Source organism: Meles meles, chromosome 17, assembly GCF_922984935.1.
Source record: "Meles meles chromosome 17, mMelMel3.1 paternal haplotype, whole genome shotgun sequence".
NCBI lineage: Eukaryota > Metazoa > Chordata > Mammalia > Carnivora > Mustelidae > Meles > Meles meles.
This window is the reverse complement of record NC_060082.1, coordinates 44,166,325-44,188,014: the sequence shown is the minus strand read 5'-3', so window position 1 is coordinate 44,188,014 and position 21,690 is coordinate 44,166,325.

Below are 21,690 nucleotides of genomic sequence, written 5' to 3'. Positions count from 1 at the left end.
GAAGGCAGAGCTACCTGGCACTGGGATGGAGCCCATGACCTTGACCTCTTTACCTGTAACTTCTAACCGACTACATGGATCATGAAGAGAAGCCACTTCCGTGACTGAGAAGACTCCCTCTTCTTAGGCTGGGAGCAGCCACAGGCTGGCTGACACTGCCGGCCTCGAGTACCTGAGGGCAGACCTGAGAGATGATATTCCCGCCATGCCTGACTCCGTCTCCCATCATCCATCCCTTGAGCCATATGTTTAGCGACTTATATTTAATAAATACAGCAGCTGAATCTGATTATAGCGAGCCCAGAGATAGTTACACTCGATTGCCAGGGAAATAGAGTTAGAATCCTGAATCGTTTTTATGTATCGCAATGGGCAATTGGAATGCCCGATCCATATGGCGCCGACTCTGTCTGTGGATTGCACAGCCCATTCCCCGTCAGATGGTCCCATTTTGGGTCAGTGATGATGGCAGGAAACAATGTGCAGAGACAGGTGATCCCCAGGGGGGTCCATTAGATTTCAATTGTTTCGCGTTGATCGCTGTCCCATGGCAGACCCATGGACTTGGGCACAGTTGGACTTGCGTCCTTACATTTTTAATCGGCACATTGGTATTTACGATGCTGGCTCTGTCCAGCGCTTCAGAAAGGCAGAGACAATGGTGGGAAGAGAGCAAATGCCTCATAGAAAGGTTAGCAGAGATTGTTTTCCTGCTTCCAGAGGTAGGGATGGGTTCTTTTATCTGTACCAATTCACCTGTTTCTAGCTGTCACACTTCTCAGGAGTATCCACAAAGCCGCCGAGTGCTCAGACGGGAGGGAGGGTGTTGCCTGCTGCTCAGCCTTCAGAATGACATTTCCCTTCCCTGACCACCCTGCCAACCTCCGGAATGCATTCTCCTTCGTTCTGGAGGCTGCCTGGGGAGTGTTTGCCATTCTTTGCCCTGGCAGGAGGAAGTGGCTCCCTCTTCCATCATTGAAGGGGAATTAAACATACTTCCTTGAAGATGTTCCCCTCTGGCTCACCTGTTTAGCTTATTAATAAAAGCAATTCTGCAGCTTCCAGAACAGCAGGGGTTGGGGAGATAACCTGGCATGAACCTGAGGTCACTCTTTGAAAAAAGAATTCCATTCAGATCCCAAGAAGAGAGATCTCTTCTTTCTGTGCGTCTTGCTAAGGCTTTTGTGAATGCTTTTAGTCTATTACAGGAGGCTGGCTTTGGCACATTATGAATACCAATAGAGTTCACATCACCATTCTCCCTGCATAAAGGAACTTTCCTATAGTATTCACCGGCATAGCAGAGACAATAAGTCTGCTTCCCTCCCGGCCCCTTTCCTTTCCTTGTCAGGAGGAATCAGCTCAGTGAGAAGCATGCAGCCTAGCTTTACGTAATTGCTCTGAAACCTGGCCTCTCGAGCCAGCAGCCACTTTTTTCTGTCTGTCGCATGTCCTTTGTGGGTTCTGTCTTTACTCTAAGCATTCTTTCTTTCTTGCCCTCTTTCTGTGTGTGCGTGTGCATATGTGTGCGTGTGCATATGTGTGTGCGTGTGTGTGTGTGTGTTTTCCCTAAGAATTTACAGCAAGGTTAACTCATACAGGAGCTCTCGAAATGTCATGGTGATCCCCTTGCTCAGTGACCAGGACACCCAAGTCTTTTGCCTTCCACAGAAAGGTTGAATACCTTCCAGGTGGAGTTTATAAATGTCTTGAAGTCGTAGAACCTTCTTACTTAAAAATAAAATTAAGCCTCCTTGCCTGAGCGGTAAAGTCTTAGTGGCCTACATAAGGCAAATGGCAATAAAGCAAAACAAGTGCTGCTTTATAGCCAACCATTCATGTGGAAGAGGTGTGGAAAATAATGATAATAGTCATAACAACAAGCAGATATTAGGGAAGGAAGGCTGGAAATGAGGGCTGTGATAAAATGTACCTTCCCCATTATTGTGATTCTTTATGTCATTCCTACAAATCCAGAGTCTCCTGCATTTCCCTCTGGGGTCGGGGGTGCCTGCACTGACCCCATGCCTCCTTTTCTGACATGGTTCTTGAATAGACAGAACCACATGGTGAAGGTACCTGGAACCAGGGAAGAGGAAGAAGTCGGTCTCCTTGCCTTCTCCTGTGTTTATGCGATGCCAAGGCACCCCACTGTAGTCAGGTGCCATGATTCTCCTGGGGCCCGTGGGCCATGGTCCAGGTCTTGCTCGTTGCAGAAAAGCCATCTTAGACAGACGCCGTGCACAGCGGGACCTTGCTTTCTAGGGAGAAGTCTAGAGGCATTTCAGTATGCTCCAGGGTGTTGGGGTTTATCGATATTTTTGGCCATATGTCAGTGGTTAGGAGCTAGGCAAGACCATAGCCCTGTAGTGGACCCCAATGGACCCACCCCAGACAGTTCTTTGGCAGCAGGACCATCCGTTTTACATGCATAGCCCATTGGCTTTTCTTTTGTTATCTCCAGCCTTTAGGAAAGTCTTACTTAAGAATCCCCCCACCCCACCCCACCCGCTGGTCTTAGCTATACTACGGAGTTGGCAGGACAGGATCCTGGCTCATGTTTGGTCAGAACATTAACTAGGAGCAGCTCTGTCCCCAGATGAGCAGTGGTAGCCCTAGTAATTAACAGAAGATTTCCCTCAGGCAACATTTTCCAAAATGGGCTGCATATAATATGAGTTCTGTTTGGATACCAATAATGCTTATGGGGGAAGAGATGCCACAGTCAACCAGGTTTGGAGAATGTTGGGTTCAACATCTTAAAGGAGTTGATTCTTAGCAAGATTCCTCCAGGCCTTTTTACTAATTTCCTGTGGCTGCTGTAACAAATAGGCACAAACTCGGTGGCTTGCCTCCTCTCACATTTCTGGAGGCTGGAAGTCTGAAGTCTGTATCACTGGGCTGAAAGCAGGCTGTTGGCAGGGCTGTGTCCTCTCCATAAGCTCCAGGGCAGAATCGGTTCCTTGCCTCTTCCAGCTTCTGCTGGCTGTCCGCATTGCTTCACTTTTGTCCATCACCCTGAACTTCAAAAGCAGCATCTTCAGATCTCTCCCTGCTCCACCTCCGTATCATCTCCTGCACGTGTGTGCGTGTGTGTGTTTGTGAGAAACCTCCCTCTGCTTCTCTCTCCTGAGGACACATGTGAGTGTACGTGGAGCCCACCTAGTTCATCTAGAGTAACGTCCTCTTGAGATCCTCAGTTGAATCACATCTTTTGCCGTATTAGGTAATTTTCACAGGCTCCAAGGATAAAAAAGCAAATATGCCTTCTCATGGGGTCGCCATGTAACCACGCCCGCCCTTAATACAGTATGAGGCCTGCGCATCTCTGGCATGAGGAGGAGTTGTAAAGCGTTTCTCAAACCTTCGTGACAAAGCAGCCCTCATTGCGGGTGTTCTGAGGAACACACTTCGGGGAATTTCACCAAGGGAAGAAGAATCTGGGGGAAAAAAAAATCAAAGTCGAACAGTCCAGCTGCCCTTCTCCCTAGAGATCTGGGTTTTATATTACTGAGGAAGGTGGCACTTTCCTCGCCTCAGGAGATAATATTATTACGCAGATAAAAGAGGGAAAAATACCAGCAATTTCACAGGGCCATTTAAGCCACACTCCACAGATGACGTATCTCTGGGGAGTAGTTAAAATAGCATTGTATTCAGAGTTTCAAACCCTAGTTGGATTCCTGGCCCTCCTCCGTACAAGCTAAATGATGCTGGGGAAGTAATTAAACTTTTCTAAGCCTTGGTTTTTCTCATTTATGGAATGAGGACAACCATACTTACCTTGTTGTATCATGTGAATGCCAGGTGTCAGAGGACTTTATTAGCTGTAAAACTTAACACAATGTGGGGGTAAATTTCTACTGGTCTTCTCCAGGGGTCAAGTTGTCTTTGCTCAGTGAGAGACCCTAGCCTCATGACTCTCCTTTCTTACTCACTGTTATATTGCCAGTAGTCGGCACCCAGTCCATATCTAATACGTGTTGGATGAATGAGTTCTCCTTGTCTAGATCACTTCTCCCCAGTGTCCAATGCACAGAATCATGGGGATTTGGGGGCTGGAAGGGCCCTTGAGATGTGTTCTGCAGTAGTTCCCAAGTGCAGACCTGAGGACTAGCAAAGGCTGGCTGCCTGAGAATCCGCTAGGCTCTGTTGCCGTGTACCACCCTGGAGACTGATTCGGTCAGGCCGAGGTGGCACCTGGGAATCTGTATTTTTGGCAAGTTCCGAGGAGACGGGATACATGTGATATGCTCATCTAGCCTCTCCCTCTGTCTTTGCGCAGAACCACCCCTAAAGCATTGCACCAAATCATCTTTCTCTTTTAAAAGACTTCATGGAGTTTTTGCAGCTGCCTTCACTGGAGATGCTCTTGGTACCGAGCGGTCATGTGAGACAGCCGCAACTCAGCGCATCTTGGTGTATTAACCCTTTCATTCATTCATCTTCCCATTCAAACAAACATTTCTGTGCACCTACTGTGTGCCTGCCACTATGCTAATCAGTTCCCCTGCACTCCTCCTCCGGAGAGCCCTTGTCATGCAAACCCCGTGATGTAAAGCCCCTCATTTCTCCTTTTTTGGCCTTGAATAAGTAGAGATTTAGAAAGACTTGCCTTTCTGCTTTACTGTTTACTTTTCTCTTTTCCAGGGATTATCTCTAAAGTAAGAAGGAAGCTTTTCTTCCCTTAAATGATGAGGCCTTGAATGCTTCAGAATCATGGATCATATAGGTGGGAGGGGCCTCAAGGGACCCAGTCCTCAAAAATGGAATTTTACATCATCCCCGTGTCCACATTTACAGAGAAACGACATAAAAGTCAGGAACATCAAGTGACTCCCAGCATCACAATCAGGAAACGTAGGGCTTAGATCTCCTATCTCTCTCCTTTTCTTTCTCAAAATAATGTTTACTCAGACTCTTTTATTCTAAAATAATGTATGTGAGACCAATATTCTCCCATTTAAAAAATACTACCTTTCAAATATTCATCTGGCTGGTTTGAGGAATGGGCCCTTTCTTCTTCGGCAGGGCTCGTAATTACTTATTGACATCTTCTGATATTCACTAGTGTATGCTTATAAATAAATATCACATGCCCCCAAACTGATCCAGCCAACATCTATTAAATGGTAGACGAGTGAAATGCTGTTGGCTGCACTTTATTCTCCTGGGCTGCTGTGGGGCCTCGAGGTTTTTTCCAGAGTTTCTCTCGCCCTGGAGAGCACAACTGTCCCACCCCATCCAGCCCTGCTTCTCCTGTCTCTACTGTGTCTCTCTGTTCCAGGGAGGCCCTGTCCATTCCACCAGAGGTCTCTAATGTGGATAGGGAGCCAGGTGTCCAGGCAGTTCTGAAAGCGGCCATGAGATCGGCTGGGATAGGGGTACAACAGCTGGGAGCCTCTCCATCCCTTCTTCCTGTACTTGCCCCACAGTTCATGGGCCCCAGGATGGTGCTGCCCTCCTGTGGCAAGTCACCTCCTGTCGGGGGCCGCACAGATGGGGGGGGGGGGACGGGAGGGGGTTGCTGTTTCTGACCTATGTGGCAGAGAATCAGGCTAATCACAGAATTTAGATTCTTCATTGTATACAAAGTCCCACCATATCTTAATCTAGTTCTTCCTCTTCAGGATTCTGAGATAGAGATGCTCCCTTCCTTTGCTCACATCTATCCAAAAGTCAGTGGAAGGAATGAGCAGCACCAGAGAAAACCTTAGGGCCAATAGCTGGGGACTCAAGTCCTGGGATGGATCATGGGAAGAGGAGTGTGATGGTCTTCACAGGGCAGTGGGAAGTTTGAGATTTGCTGGATTTGCTGGGCCAAGCAAAATTAGATGCCTGCTGCTCTCAAGGAAAGAACAAGACTATTGTTTGTGTGTGTATCCTGGCCTGCAGAGGAGGCTCTTGATTTGCTGAGGCTGGTGGTCTTTTCTTTTTTCTTTCTTTCTTTTAAATGCTTTTATACACAATTAATATCATACATTTTCACTTCATTTACTGGGAATGTGATCATTCAAAACAGCCCCTTATGCCGTTAGCAGTGAAGTTCAGAGGATCTCAAGAAATTAACTGTTTGAAAGTCAACAAACTACTAATTCTGAAATTTATGAAATTGATACTTTTCTCTCTTTTCTCACTCCCTCCCTTTATGGAGTTGGTCCAAATCACTTGAAAATTAATAAAAATTCTTCTGTGTACAAATATGCAATGTCTCCCCCTTCTCCCTTACATCCCAACCCACTCCCTCACCTCCCAACCCGCTGCCATCCCCAACCATCTCCTTTATCCTCAGAGAGCCTCAGTTGGCTCAGTTTGTAGAACCGTACATTCTGGAACAGTCTAGTAGCAGAGCGGACCGTTGGAGTTTGTCCCCTGAATGTTCAAAGGGGCATTTGCATATTTCCTGAGGAGGTGAGTAGGAAGCCCCCGTGTCAACTGCCCGTGTCACCCTTCTGGGCTAACTGGAGTGGAAGGACATGCCTCATTGTGTCTCAGCTTCAGATTTATTTTGATGCTGGGAAATGGGGGGTGGAAGGGGAAAGTGTAGGGCAAAAGAAGACAGATGAATGGTTAATGGAGGCTGAAGTGGCAGATCGAGAGAGAACACAAACACACTGGGCAGACGGATGGATTGATAGATGGGACCCAGAGATGTAAATAGGATACTTTATCTAAGCTGCTTCCAGTCTCTCCTTCCTATCTCTCCATCTATTTATCTATCTGCCACAAGCAGGGACTGATAGGGAAACAGACAGATTCCTGAGGAGCAGGGATTAGCAGCACACACCGGAGCCTCCTGGCAACCCACGCTTGAGGAGAGGGCAGGGGTTTGGGACCTGGGGAAAGATTACAGGTGCTGCCCTGGAGGGCTTCCTGCTCCTTCTGCGCTCCCAATACAAACAGATCAGCGCCAGGCAGAGAGGGTAGCTCAGGCCTCTGAGCACCGGCTCACCCGCCTGCCGGTTTCAGACCCCTTGACCGTTTGCAGGTGTTCCCTTCTCGGGCCCAGGAAGTGGACAGCTGCCAATCGGACAAGGAAGTGAGGGAGCAGGGCTTGGTGCTAGCGTACATTTTTATCCCAAAGCCTTGCTTTAAATTCCAGTCAGGCTTCCAGTCTTGCAACAACAGGGGAAAGGAAGAAGAGGGGGGAAAAAAAACGTGAAGGAAAGCTAACCGTGCTCCTGCTGTTCCGGAAAGCTGTCAGCTGTCAGGTCTGCTTAACTGACAGGCTGGTCTCCAGAGCTCTGGGAGCCCAGCCCCAGGGGAGGTGAGGGCTGGCCTGGGGTGGGGTTGGGGGTTGTTGCTGGCTGCCTCCTACCTCCCCCCACCCTGCTTGCACTGGTCAGGGGCACAGCCCGGGGCTAATCAGCAAGTGGAGGTTGGGGGACAGGGAGGGGGAGGGGGCGGAGGTTCTCTGTTCTCTGTTCTACCAACCCTCCGACCTTCCTGGGGAAGAAGGGGAGTGGGGTGAAAGGGCAGCTGTGTTGTGGAGAAGTCAGGCTGTCTCAGGACCTCCCCTCATTGTTGGGACAGGAGAGGTTCCCTGGGGCTAGGGAGGGGTGCGGTGGGGGGAGGATTTAAGAGAACACCAGAACTCACTTCAGGCCCACGGCTGCCTGCCGGGGAACCTAACTCTGCCCCTGTCACACAGGGACTGAGTAGCCGCCCCGGGGTCTCGCTGGCCCTCCCCTCTTCTCTCCATGAGCTGGCTTCCAGGGTCGCCTTACTTTCTCCCCCTCCCTTCTTTCGGCCTGGCCCATATGCCTGGATATGAAATTCCTATGAATCTCAAGATCACCTTTGCAGGGCAAGCTCTTACGTCAAGTGGGAAGGCATTGCCGGGCTCCATTCCAATCCCCACTACTTACTCTGTGACCTCGATTCCCACCCCCACCGCCTACTTCAGCTCTGTGACCTTGATTCCATTCCCCACTGCTTTCTCACTGTGACCTTGATCCCAGTCCCCACTACCTACTCTTGTGTGATTTGGAGCAAATAAGCCTTATCTCTAAAAGGGAGATAATCTTTAATCCACTGATCAAACAATATTGTTCATATGGAGACATTTCATAAACTATAGTAGTCTATCACACATTATTCTTTCCTGATTTATCTTTGTTTCCCTGACAGCCCCTAACGCAAAGACTTACACGGAGTAGGCACTGAGTAATAGTCAAATGAAAACTAAATGAACGGGTAAAGGGATGTAGAAGAGAACCGTTTCTCTAAATCCGAGCACAGCACAGCTGGGCCCCATTACAGAGCTCCCGAATCAGAAACTCTGGGATGGGCCCCAGGAATCGACACTTTGGCTGGCGGAGCAGGTGGTCAGTGTTTCGAAAGTGGGAAGTTTCTGTTTGAAGTAGGAAAGCAAAGGGCGTATCACAAGGTTTTGTGATGATTTTTAAGGTCATAGACTATGTCCTTGTTGAATCCCTAACACATAGCACGGTACCTGATAAACAGTGATTCCTCTCAGGACAATGTTTTATTTCTTGAGTGTCACAGTCAACGTTTTGGCAGAAAACAGGCTGCTAGGGTTTTGCCAATGAATAAAGCATAATCCCTACCCTCAAAAAAAAATTTTTTTTCCATGCAAGATAACTGTAAGATACTGCTGAAGCCCAGCCATGGGGACCCTGGGGCCATTACATGAAGGAGCACCTGGGACACCAAATTTAAGGAGGTTCTAGTCTCAGGTTTGGGGAAGCACCTGCTTAAATTTTATACCATAGGAACCCTGCTCGTTTTACCCTAGTCCTGGCCCTGGGGCGAAGGGAATGGCGGGGGTTGGAGGGTGTTCTGGAAGGAACCATCAAGTTTGAAAAGGCCAACAGGAGGGAGTATTCCAGGGCACTCTGGGCGAAGGGCATTCCAGGCAGAGGGAAGAGCTTTAAATTTTCTAGTAGCCACATTAAGAAAAGAACAGGAAAAGGAAACTGATTCGGATAATATATTTTATTTGACTTCTAGCCAAATATAAGCATAATGGTCATTTCAAAATGTAACCAATATTAAACAATATTAATAAGCTATTTTATATTCTTTATTATTGTACTAAGTCTTCAAAATCCGCTGTGTAATTTGCACTTACAGTACATCTCTATTCAGTCTAGGCACATATCAAGTGCTCCGTAGCCACGTGTGGCTGATGGCTGTAATATTGAACAACACGTGTCTAGAGAAAGGAATCTAGATGCTTAAAGACAGAAGCTCGTTTTTACAAGGTCAGGGAAAGACGATACATTTTTAATGCAGGGTGTTGGCAATGACAACGGGGGAAAAGGAGGTGACAGATTGTCAGGTGACTTAGCTTCTCCTAACTTTGCGAAATCGAGCTACGGTATTTACCTTCCTGGGTGATGTAAAGATTCTCTGAGAACATACATGTGAAGCGCCAGTTCAGGCTAGCAGGGAATGTATGTCCAGCAGGCCTTCTCCCCACTCCCCAAGCTGTTCGCTCTCTCCAGGAACAAGGGTTGGACATCCCACTTGCATAGTGGTGTTCAAAGCCCTGGGATGGCATAGTACTAGGGGTAGATGGCAGACACCCAAAGAAATCACTGCTCCGCGTCGCCAGTGCCCCTTGCCAGGCCTCTCTCCTGGTATCACCCAGGTGAAGGGAAATTACTAGCTGACTGTCACGGGAAGGCTGGAAGGAAGAGTATAGTACAGCCAGTGCAGGAGAGGCAGAAAAGCAGAGCTGCCGCCATTCTGGGCAGCAGTCCCTCTGACTATCAGCAGCCAGCTCCGGATGATTGAGAACTGAACAGCTTAATTGGGGAATGCGAACATAGTGGAGTGCCAGGCTGGCATGGTTAAGTGCAGAAATGTTTCCCCAGAGCCCACATTTCTTGCCTTGGAGTTGCTATGCCCATGCTGTCTTGGGGAATGCCCTTAGCCAAACCGCTGTACACAGATCAACAGCTTCCCTGTTCCTTGGAGGAGAAATAAACTGCGTTTCTGAATAGATGCAGGCTACAGCCCCCAGAAAAGAGTAGCTCCTGCTGCGGAGAGAAGCTGGGGCTAGGGTGGAGAAAAGGTAGGTCATCCTCTACCTGATGAGCTTTCCATGCAGTGTCCAAAGAACGGCAGCACTTTCTGGCTCGTATCTCTACTAAGGTGACGTTCAAATGAGTAGGTTTATTTTCAAAATGATTATTTTAGTTAGCTGAAGTCACTGGGTGGGTGCTGAGAATCTAAAGAAAAAAAAAAGTAACCAAGTCATTAGTGCCTGGATCTGCTGAAAAGCACAACTCAGGTTCCCTTGGGTTTCCTCTGACTCACATGAATTTACTATCCCTGTAGTAGTCAGAGTAAGCCAACTGCTGTAACAAACACACCCCCCCCATTCCACTGGGATAACAACACATGATTATTTGTGTGGCAGTCTGATTTGGAGGAACAGCTCCCCCGGACAGCTTTCTTCCAAGCAGACATCTGAGGATACTCATACATTATACTTTAAGCCTCCAGTGTTCCCTGCTCAATCTCTTGCCTGTGTTCTCCCAGGAGAAGAAAGAAGGGGGAGAATTGTATGTGGGAGCATCCACAGCCAGGCCTGGGAGCAGGAACGTGATCTCTGCCTACTTCCTTTGTCCAGAGTTCAGGCACGTGGTTGCACATAACTTCAAGAGGCCAGCAAATACAGACTGTGTGTCAAGAAGAAATAGAGAAGAGGCTTGTTGAGCATCTAGTCAGTCCTTACCACAGTTTCTCTGTCTCTCTCTCTCTCTCTCTCTCTCTCGACTAAGATAGACTGTTTGGGGCTCTGGCTTGACCTGGAGGCTTGGGAGTCAGGACCCTGCAGGAGAGGGGCAACATTAATTAGAGGGTGGTGCCTTGGGGTTTCAAGGTGATTATTAATCAGGAAATGTCGTGGTCAAGAAGTTGTAATGCCATACTAAATTCTTGTCTCTTGTATTCCAGACCTATTTTGTCCATTTGTGAGCCAAAGAAAGAGAAGTTTCTGCAGCCAGAGTGCCAATAGAACAGAGGACTAGGCTAGGTTTCCCATTGTTAACTAGCACCCGCTTGTCACCCATGGACCCCCCCTTTGCCAGCCAAGCTTAGTGGATCATGACCAGTGCTACTCTAGCAATAGAGTGTTTTCTTTCTGCTTTCAAAAGCAACCCTGAATCCAGAATAAGCAACATTATCTGCAAAGGTACGGAAATTCCAGTCTGGTAAGACACTGTGAAGAACAGGCAGTGATCCCAGGGGCTGATCATAGAGATGGTTATTATTGTGAATGTTCTGGCTTGAGACAGCGCCCCCTCTTTGGGACTGATACACAAATGCTCTCGCTTCTTGGAATATCCGTGGCTGACTGCTCACAGTTCACAGGGATGCCTGTCTTGTAGGAACTGCCTTGCCCAAAGTTAGAGCTTCCCCCTTGCACAACTCCCAGGTAGCCCATGGCCAGTGACTGCCTGCTTGGAGATATAAAAGCCTAACCCTCTTGACTCTATTCAGGACAACTCTGAAGAGCCATTCGGGCTCCAGAACTCCCCACAGAATCTGCGTAGGTCTCAGTTACAACCTCATTACAAGTCAGCTTCTCCTCCTGCCCGACTTTGCCTTCTTCACTGCCTTACATATGTCTGCCTCCAGAACTTGCCCCAGTAAACCGTCTGCATGCCAAGTCTCACCTAAGAATTAGCTGATACAAAAATGGGGTTTTAGGAAGTTGACTTTCAAAATGGGACTTTGGGGATGGGTCAGTCATGGGCCCTGTGGCAGTGCAAACCCCATCACTGTCATTGTAGAGGACTAGCCCCTGAGGTACAGGAGCAGTGCTGTTGTTGGAAGCCAGGAAGTTTCTGTGCAACCGTTAAAACTTTCATCAGCGATAGACTGGTATAGGATATCCATAAAAGGGGACACGTGGCCTGTTGCAGTGTTTCTTGTGACTGAGAGGGACAAGGGAGATGATAATTATAAGGACCATGGAATTGGGTGGCTGTGGCTGAGCACCATTGATTTTTGAAAGATAAATAATGACAGGCTCAGATGATTAATCACCATTTCAACACAAAATATGAAATCTAGAGGGCCTTCTTGGTAGCATTTAGGGAAGCCCTAATTTCCTGTACAGCCAGAGTACCAGGAGAATAGAAAACTAGGCTCAGGACTTAAACATTAAAGTAGTAGAGCTTCGTATAGGATTGAATTCACAGACTCAGTAAGTATCCTATAACACGTCAGATCCCTAATAGGGAAGGAGTAGAGTGCTAAGACTTGGAATAGGGCAATTTAAGTAAATAGAGCTAAGTGCCTTGACTTCCTGGGCCTTCAGAAGTCCCTTCCTCCTCTCTGCCCTGTTAGATCATCGCCCTCCCCTTCCTTGAAGATGATGCAGGGACCTCAAATAAGGCATTCACCCCACAAGACAATCCTTGCCTGCTTCAAGATCTATCCCCTACCCCTGCCCCCAGCAAGCAATCCAGGAAGGAAGATCAAATTCCAGTACAACGAGACTAGAGATGAGACTGCGCCTTTTACAGAAGGAGAGAGACTATACACCAAAGTTGCTGCAAGGTACGGCTAACATGTCTCTGTAGTAGCTGGTAGCATATGCATGGGGATGAATTCTAGAGTATTCGATCAAGAGGAGCAGAACATAAGGCTGGATAATCAAGAGTTTATCAATATGGGAATGTCTCCTTTTTATATGATTTAATGCCTTTGCAAGGGCCCTGGCTAGAAGGGCTGTTAGGATCTGGAAAAAGCAAAGGCCCACACACTCTGTGATGTAGAAATGCCAGAACATTATGGTGGATGGTGAAAGAAGAGATCAAACAGCTTAAAGAAGTTGAAATACTAGAGTACATATACAGTGTCAGGCCAGAACACCACCAGTTGAGTAGGTTTCATGGGAAGGCCTAAAGGACACTGTAGATGCCAAACCAATAAGAGACACCTGGTGAACATGGGATCAGCTCAGTGATGGTTGTTCTCTATAGGCTGAGGTTGATGGTAGGACAGGCTAATGCAGGACTGGGTTTTCAAGTAGCTTGATTAGATCCTCAAACAATGAAGGTCCAGGTGGTGGACCTTTCCCTTGGAAAACAAGGTAATTGCAATTATTGGAATGAAGCAAGTTGGCCACAGGTATCACAGTATGTGGCAAAATTCAAGTGGTATTTGGGTTTGGCTAGCGGAAGAATCTAACTTTCAAAAGACTATAGAGATATTAATAGAAGTTGTGTTTCCAGAAGCATGTTAGATAAGCAAAGAGGATATTTCTTGGTCTACACAGGCAAAAGATATCAAGGATCGATGACAAGAAGGCTGAGGGGAAACCTCTCAAATTAAAATTCATGTTATGTTGTCAAGTTTCCAAACCTGAGTCAGTCCTCAGACCCAGAACACTGGAGGCAGAACAAGATGCTGGTTCCCTATGAAAAGAACCCTGCAACTCCATAGCAATTCCATTCTGTTGAAAATTTTCTAGTCCTTTTCCCATGGACTGTCACCATTTACTCAAGTGACAGTCTATTTGGGAAAAGGGAATACCCAAACTCTTCAATGATTATTAGACACAGAGTCGGAATTGATAATGATATCCAATATAGGACTCAATATGCCACAATAGTCCTCCTGTTAAAGCTTAATCCTGAAGATCAATTTGGGGATATATTGCCAGTGGAGCTGTAAAGAGGCCAGGAAATTAATGGAATCCTGGAATTCTAGGTCTGGCTCACAGTGGACCCACTGGTTTCACGGACCCACCAGAGGATCGTTCACGGTATAATTGGAATAGACATATGTGCAGTTTGGCAGAAACCCTTACTGTTGGTATTGGTTCCTTAACCTGTACCATAGGAAATTTAGTGGGGAAAGCCTCTGCAACTATGCCTCCACCCCAGGCCAACACAGCAAATAGAAAGATGACATTGAAACCTGGAGAGAATGGTAGGCATTAGTGCTACCTACAAAGATATAAAGAATACAAGGTGATGGTCTATGACAAATCCCCATTTAATTCACTAAAATAGTCCCTATAAAATGGGATGAATCATGAATGAATGATTCACCACCGTAAATTCAATCAAGCGGTGTCCCCAGTTGCAGCTGCAGAGCCAGATGTGGTTTTACTCCAGTGGCTGAATATAGCCCCCAACGCATATTAAATGGCCACTATCTAGTGAATGCATTCTTCTCCATCCCTGTAAGAAAAGAGGATCCAAAACAGTTCATATTCATGTGAGATGGAAGAGAGTATATAATTATATTCTTATCTTAGGTTATGTTAATGATTTGGCCCTCTGTTGTAACATGGCTAAAAAGCAGATGGATTGTCTGACGTTCCACAGAGTATCACATTGGTCCATTATATTGACAATGCCATGCCAATAAGACCAGATGAATAAGAAGTGACTAGTATGTTAGAAGCCTTGGCAAAATACGTATGTTTCAGAGGATAGAGATCAAAACTCAGGACCCTCCCACATTAGTAAACTTTTTAAGGATCTAGAGTTCTGGAGAATGCCAGAATATCCCTTCCAAATAAAACAACATTGTATTTTACACCTCCTACTACTAAGAAAGTAGCATAAATCTTAATAGCCTCTTCAAGTTCTGGAGGCAGCATATTCTGTGCCTGGGAATACTCTCTCACCCATTTTCTGGGTAACATTAAAAGCTGTGAACACTGAGCAGTATCCAGAGAAGGAAAGAGTTTAGTAGAAGGATCAGGTTGTGAGAAAGTGGTCTGACACTTGAGCCATAAGACCCAGGAGATCCTATGGTACTAGATGCATCTATCGTGAGAGAAAATAGTGTGCAGAGTTGATGGAAATTCCCCACAGACAAATCATAATGTCAACTTCTGGGGCTCTGGAGAAAGTCCCCCAAAACAGGGGATGATCACCATCAAAAAAAGTAGTTACCAGTGTGCTTGGCCTGGTAAATACAGAGCCTCTGACAATGAGATAAAAGGGACCTCTCCATCATGAACTGGGTTCGGTCACAAGGCCGAGCCAGTTCCATAGCAATGCATTCTAAAATGGATATGGTACACCCAAGGTTAGGAATAAGAGCTAGAGAGCACAATTAAGCTAATGAAGCCGGTATCCTAGAGCCCTGTGCCATCAATCAGTTTACACTAGGGTATCCCGCATAGTTTATATCTGTGGCTTAATGGAACGGGCTTTGTGATGAGATAGCAGAGAAGTATGAAATCCAAACTTTATTTATAGGATAACTGTGATGGATGGCGATGAGGGGAAATCATCCCAGTGGGCAGAGCTTTGATGTTAAGTGCAGTTAGTTACCAATTTTGTGTATAGAGAGAACTGACCTGAGGAAAAAATGTAGCTGAACCCATGGGCAGTGGTGAATGGTCAGGACCCAGAAGGAGAAAGATTGGGAGACCGGAGACAAAGAGGTCTATGAAGACGACAAGTGGGTGCATCTATGAAAGTGGACAAGAAGCATGAAGTTAATAACCAGCAGAGAGTATCCATTATGGGCAAGGGACTGAACAACTAGACAGAATGACTTGATCACCGGCTAAAAACAAATCTCTGTCATTGGCAATCCTAGTGATGGCTCAATGCTTGCATGACCTAAATAGCCGTGGGTACAGGTATGGAGGCTACGCTTGGGTTGCCATTCATTAAAGCTGATTCGATGACTGCTGCCATTGAGTGGAGGCAGCCAATAACTTTGGGAATGGGCTAAGAACTTTGAACAAACACCATGGATTATTGATTGTTCTTACCTTTTCATCGTGTTAGCTTTTGAATGCCTGTGTGTGCCCACAGATAGTGCTGAGAGTGATATATTTTTCTGTAGGCCAATCTGTTTCTGCAATAAATTTCTCAGATGCTTCCAGTAAGAGCATAAAGAAGTACTCCTGCTCCCACAGGAGGCAGCAAGAACAAGAATGCATTGCTTGAAGAAGGGTCATTAAGCACAAAGGGTATAGCAAAATTACATTGGAAGATGATATACTCTTGAATATAGAAAATTCTAAGGAAGACACACACACACACACACACACACACACACACAACTATTAGAACTAATAAGTAAGTTCAGCAAGGTGCAGAATACAAGATCAATAAATGAAAATCAATTGTAGTTCTATACGCAAACAATGAACAACCCAAAAATGAAATTGAGAAGATAATACTATTTATAATGGCATCAAAAGGAGTAAAATACTTAGGAATAAATTTAGAAAAAGAAGTTGAGATGGTAAAGACCAAAGCCCACAAAATATCATCAAAAAAATTAAAGACTTAAATAGAAAGACATTCCGTGTTTATGGATCAGAATGCTTACTTTTTATTGATCCATATATGTAACACAATTCCTATCAAATCCCAGCTGCCTTTTTTTTTTATATAGAAAATGACAAGCTGAACCTCAAACTCATATGGAAATGAAAGAGACTGAGAATAGCTGTAACATCCTGGCAAAGAAAAACAAAGTTGGAGGATGCACATTTCTTAGTTTGAAAAATTACTACTGAACTACAATAATAAATACGTTGTGGTCCTCACACGAAGTTAGACATACAGATCGAATGAACAGCATTAAGGGTCCAGATCACGCCATACATTTATGGTCAATCAATGTTTGACACACGTGTCAATACAATATCATGGGGAAGAAAAGTCTTTCAACAAATGGTGCCAGGACGAATGGATATTCATATGCGAATGAAGTTGGGGCCCTATTTACACCATATACACAAATCAACTCAAAATGGATCAGAGCCCTAAATGCAAGAGCTAGAACTGTGAAGATTCTTAGAAGAAAACATAGGCATAAATGTATGTGACCTTAGATGAGGAGTTTGAGCCAGGACTTCCAAAGCCTAAGCAACAAAAGAAACAATAGACAAATTGGACTTCATCAAAATTTTAAACCTTTGTACTTCAAAGGACACTATCAAGAAAGTGAAAAGAAAATCCACGTAATGGGAGAAAATACGGGTATTTGCAAACTGTATGATGTTTATGTGTCATATATATTGTATGATTGCATTTGAACAAAATTTTTCTGAATAGGCAAATCCATAGAGATAGAAAATCAATGAGCAGTTGCCAAGGGCCGGGGGTTAGGGAGGAGTGGAGAGTGCCTGCTAATAGGTACGTGATTCTTTCTTGGGTGATGTAAATGCTCTGGAATTAGATAGTGGTGATCGATGCACAACTTTTTAAATAAAAACTACTGGATTGTGTCCTTTGAGGGGTGAGTCTCATGGTATATGAATAATATCTCAATAGCGCTATTATTTTTTAAAGAAGAAAGGAGCGAAGGGCATCAGATCGTGAGTTTGGACGTGGACCATGAACCTTAGGTTAACTCATCATCATGTCCATGACTATGTGCCTACACACACTGCCCCCACTTCTTAGAACATTTTTCCTACCTTTATTTCTGCCAATTCACTTCATGTACTTCTAACATAACTGGAATATAAACTCTGCCTTCCTCATGTCAGTATCTAGAAACCGTATGGCCGTACTACACCCTGGTTCCCCATCAAAGAATTCAACCAGGAACTGGCTGCAATCCGTACTTGCTAAAAGTGCACTTGTGATGTGTTATTTGAAAAAGACAGTCTAATGGGTATGTTAACTAGCCATTCTCTGAGACACTCCCAAGCTCTCTCACTGTAATGAGCTATATCGTTAGAAACAAGGTACCTAGGCCATGTGACCGAGCCAGGCACAGGCTTGCTGGTGGTGAGTGATGCTATAATATTATATTCTCTGCTTTTATAGAGGGTTTATATAAGAAATGCCCATTTAAATGGCTTATCTATGTCTGCCACAGTACTGTAATTGAAGACTTTTCCATTACATTACCCAATGACCCTTATGTAAGGGCCCAGACGATAAACTCCTTTGTTTCCAGGAAAGAGTTTGCTTCTGCAGGTGAGTAACATGGATATTTCTTTTTCCTTTCCTTTGATTTTCTTCCCTTTTCCTTAAACATAGAAACTAATAAAATTGAAACAGCCCACATTTAATGAGCCTGCTTCTGCCCTTTCTATGCTTGCAATTCCTGGACCCTCACAACATCCTAAGATGTATATACTATCATCACCCCTCTTTTACAGATGTGAAAACTGATGCCAGAAGAGATTAAATGAGATTAAATGACAAAGCCCACCCCTCCGCCCTGGGAAGGGGCAGAGATGGGATTTGAACCAAGGCAGCCTGACTCCAGGAAGTAGGCTAAGGCCAGCTTCTGCTTTCCCTAGCTTTATGGCCTCCCCACAAGGTTTATTTCCTAAGTCATCTGAAAAATGTTTGAATTAAGAGAGTGTACATACTAAATACATGTTTGCTTTATTTCCCACATCTCCGAGCTGAAAATGCTCAATAAATAACATTGATTGATTGATTTCTCCAAGTGCTGAGATCCTTGGAAGAATGACCCCACATAAATTCTGATGGCTGTGCTTATTAATGGTGCAGGGGTTGTGATCACACAGGCTGGAGGAGAGGAGGACAGCACTGGAAACGGAAATAATTCATGTGCTTTCTTAGATGAAGTGCCTGGAAGTTTCATGGCACCTTAGCTGGGCCTCTGGGTGCTTGCACACTGCTGGTGGGGATTTAATCATCTTATCTGATGTATGTTTCCACAGAGTGACAGGTACTCCTGTCCCACTTCTGAACAGATTTACTCCATCTGATAGGCTTGGGGGAAAGACCTTTACTCAGTCAGCATGATTCAGCTGGTCTGTAGGGCTGCTTATCTGTAAACACACTCATAAGCAAGCTAGGTCTCAGCTAGCTCTCAGCTTGCAGAATTTTGATGTAGTTAAGTTTCCTTTCTTTCCTCTCTCCTCCCTTTTCTTACCTAAGTATCTGTAGGTCTGATACCCAGCTCCTATGTGATTGAGAAATTAGCACCAAGATTTTCAGAAGGGAGGACCTCACCCCCCAGTCAGACATCACTGAGCTTTTTGGTTCCTTAGTCCCCATAGTTTCTGGCAGACTGTCATTTCAGAGCTCTGAATGCTGCAGGAAGATGACAGGCGCCCTCTCTAAGAACTTGCTCCTCCAAGGGCGGTTTCGGTACCAGCTGCAGCAGCATCACCTGGGAGCGAGTTAGATGTGCAGAATCTGGGGCCTCGCTCAGGTCTGCCCAATCGGACTCTGCAGGGGAGTCCTACACACCATAAGGCTGGCGAAGGCCCGCAAGGAGGGGAGGCACCTGCTCTACAAACAGAGCTCCCATGGGCGTCCCTGGAGTGTGCCTTAGATGGAATAGGAAGGTGCCGATGTGGTACTCAGGAGTCACAAGTAAGGGCACCAGCCAGATGTGTGCCTTCAGGGAGCTCTGCAGCCGCCGTTGCTCCTTTCTGCTCTCTGAGATGTGGTGCGCACATTGTATGTTAGGTCTTTCCTCCACTGACGTGTGAAACATCTAGAGACCGGGGGATTGCTTCCATAGTTATTAGAAGTTTCACAACAAATGTCCTCAGGGCCTCGCGGGGAGTAATTTTCTCCCATTCTCTATACCACCAGTGCTTGGTACATCTCTACTGGAGAGTGCATCCCTCTGACTAGTCTTTGCATCCCCCCCCCCACATTGTATTGTGCCGAAACTCATGGAATCTTGTTTGTCCTGCACCTACCTAGGGCCTAGCACTTACCAAAAGAAGGGAGGGAAGGAAAGAGGGATGGAGGAGGGAAAGAAGAAAGAAAGAGCATTGAGTTTTAGGGAATTGAAAGCATATGTGTATTCTGGAAGTTGGGAAGGATTGGCGAAAGTGTGCGGAGAGATGAGTGTTCAGAAAGAGAAAGGATAGAAACCTTAGGGAAGTCTTAAAGGACAAAGCATCTGGATTACAGATAAGGGGATAAATCGAGAATTACGATCACTTAAATACAAGTGTGGAGCCAACATGCAAATTCAGATCTGACTTAGGAGCCTGTGCTCTCTCCTGTGCCACACTGCCTTTAAAGGCATGAAAGGACAGCAGTAGAAGGACCCCTAATATCTGCGTGAGAAATCCAATTCCCTTGTCCACAGGGGAGCACATGGGGGCCCAGAGAAGTGGATTGACCTGCTCACAGTTACAGAGCTGGCGGGTGGCAGGCACAGAATAAGAAACCGATAAAAGGGGGTGTGTCTATAGCCAGTCACAGAACCTGAATTTGTCAACCTGTCCCTTCCAGACCAGGGGCAAGTTCTGTGTCTCAGTGGTTCCTTAGTCTGTTTTCTCACTCTGCTGCTGGACAGAGCAAAAACTCTCAGTGCACAGCAGACTGCTGCCCTATTACTGTTCTCTGCCAGGGCCCTAGCCCTAGATCATGTGTTTGCCATAGGGACTGCACAGCATAGGGCCTTCGTGTGTTGTCAGTACTCAGACATCTCTAGCCCTCACAACAAAGATGGTTTGCAGAAGTTACCAGATTTGTAATGGTATTCAAACTCTATTTGATGGTAGAGAAAACAGCAAGCAATTGGCGGCAGGATGTTGTAATTAAAAATCATTGAGCTGATAGTTATCAGGAAACCAAAAAATTGATCCCTCTATCTCCAGCCTAGATGGAAACATGTCTACTCCGTGCTTAATAAAGCTTCTCGGGGGAGAGACTTCAGCCTTTGCCTTTCAGTTGTTACAACAGCTGATTACTTTTGCTAGATCCACTCCCAGGAAAAGATGGGAGGATACTCCTACCTCTAGGAAGTCCTCTTCTCCTTCCCAGAAACGTGTCTTCCCTTCCCCATCCTCATGCTCCCCAACCATGAAACTGGGTCCCTGTCATCTCCCAGGACCCAGCTATCATTTCCTCGCAGAGAGAGGTAGGGAAGGAATGCTGTTCTTCTTCCCTGGCTGATAGATAAAACCTCAGGCAAGTCCTCTGACCTCTTCTCCCTCATGTCAGAAACAGGTAGGCTAGATGGCTTCTAAAAACCTTCCAGCTCCAAAAATCTAATCCTCGATTTTGCCAGTGGTTAACTTCTAAGACTTGTTTCTTCCTAAAGGCATTTTAATTTTCATATAAAATATAATGGCAAAAAAAAAGATCTTTCCTATATGCAAGGAACAGACTCACACAATGAAATCACAGGCTTTGGAGGTGCTATTTGGGGACAGGACATTATGGAGGCCATACATTCCATCTACCCATCAGACAGCACTGCCCATCATGATGACTATTCTCCTATTTGTGAAGAGAAGCCAAGAATTGGATCTGAAATATTTGTGATTCCCTGTATTTGAATAGATCTTCGGGTTTTTTTGGGTTTTTTTTTGACTGTGGATGCATGAATATGCTTGCAGAGCATAGCATTGTATTATTAGCAGGGGGCATTAAATGTGTTATTTAGTATTAGAGGTATTAGTCTCAAGCATTAGGGCAGATTAGCATTTGATATATTAGTTCTTCAGGGTTACAATTAAGGCTTGGATTCCTGATTGTTATATCCAATAACTGAATTGTGATTTGGCTCTTAATTCTACATTGAGTTCACCAACATTGACAGCCCAGTACTAATTAATTAATGACAATTCTTTATTTTCAACTGTGTATAAGAATAGGTTGTTCACATCTTCTGACTTATTATAGACTTTCCAGGTGACAATTTTGACTATGGATAGCCTTTTCACATTGTGGCATTTCTTAGCCTAGCTTTCTGAGAAACTCCATGCTGAATGCATGGCTTCAAGACTTTAAAAAACTCTTAAGAAATCTTACCTGCCCA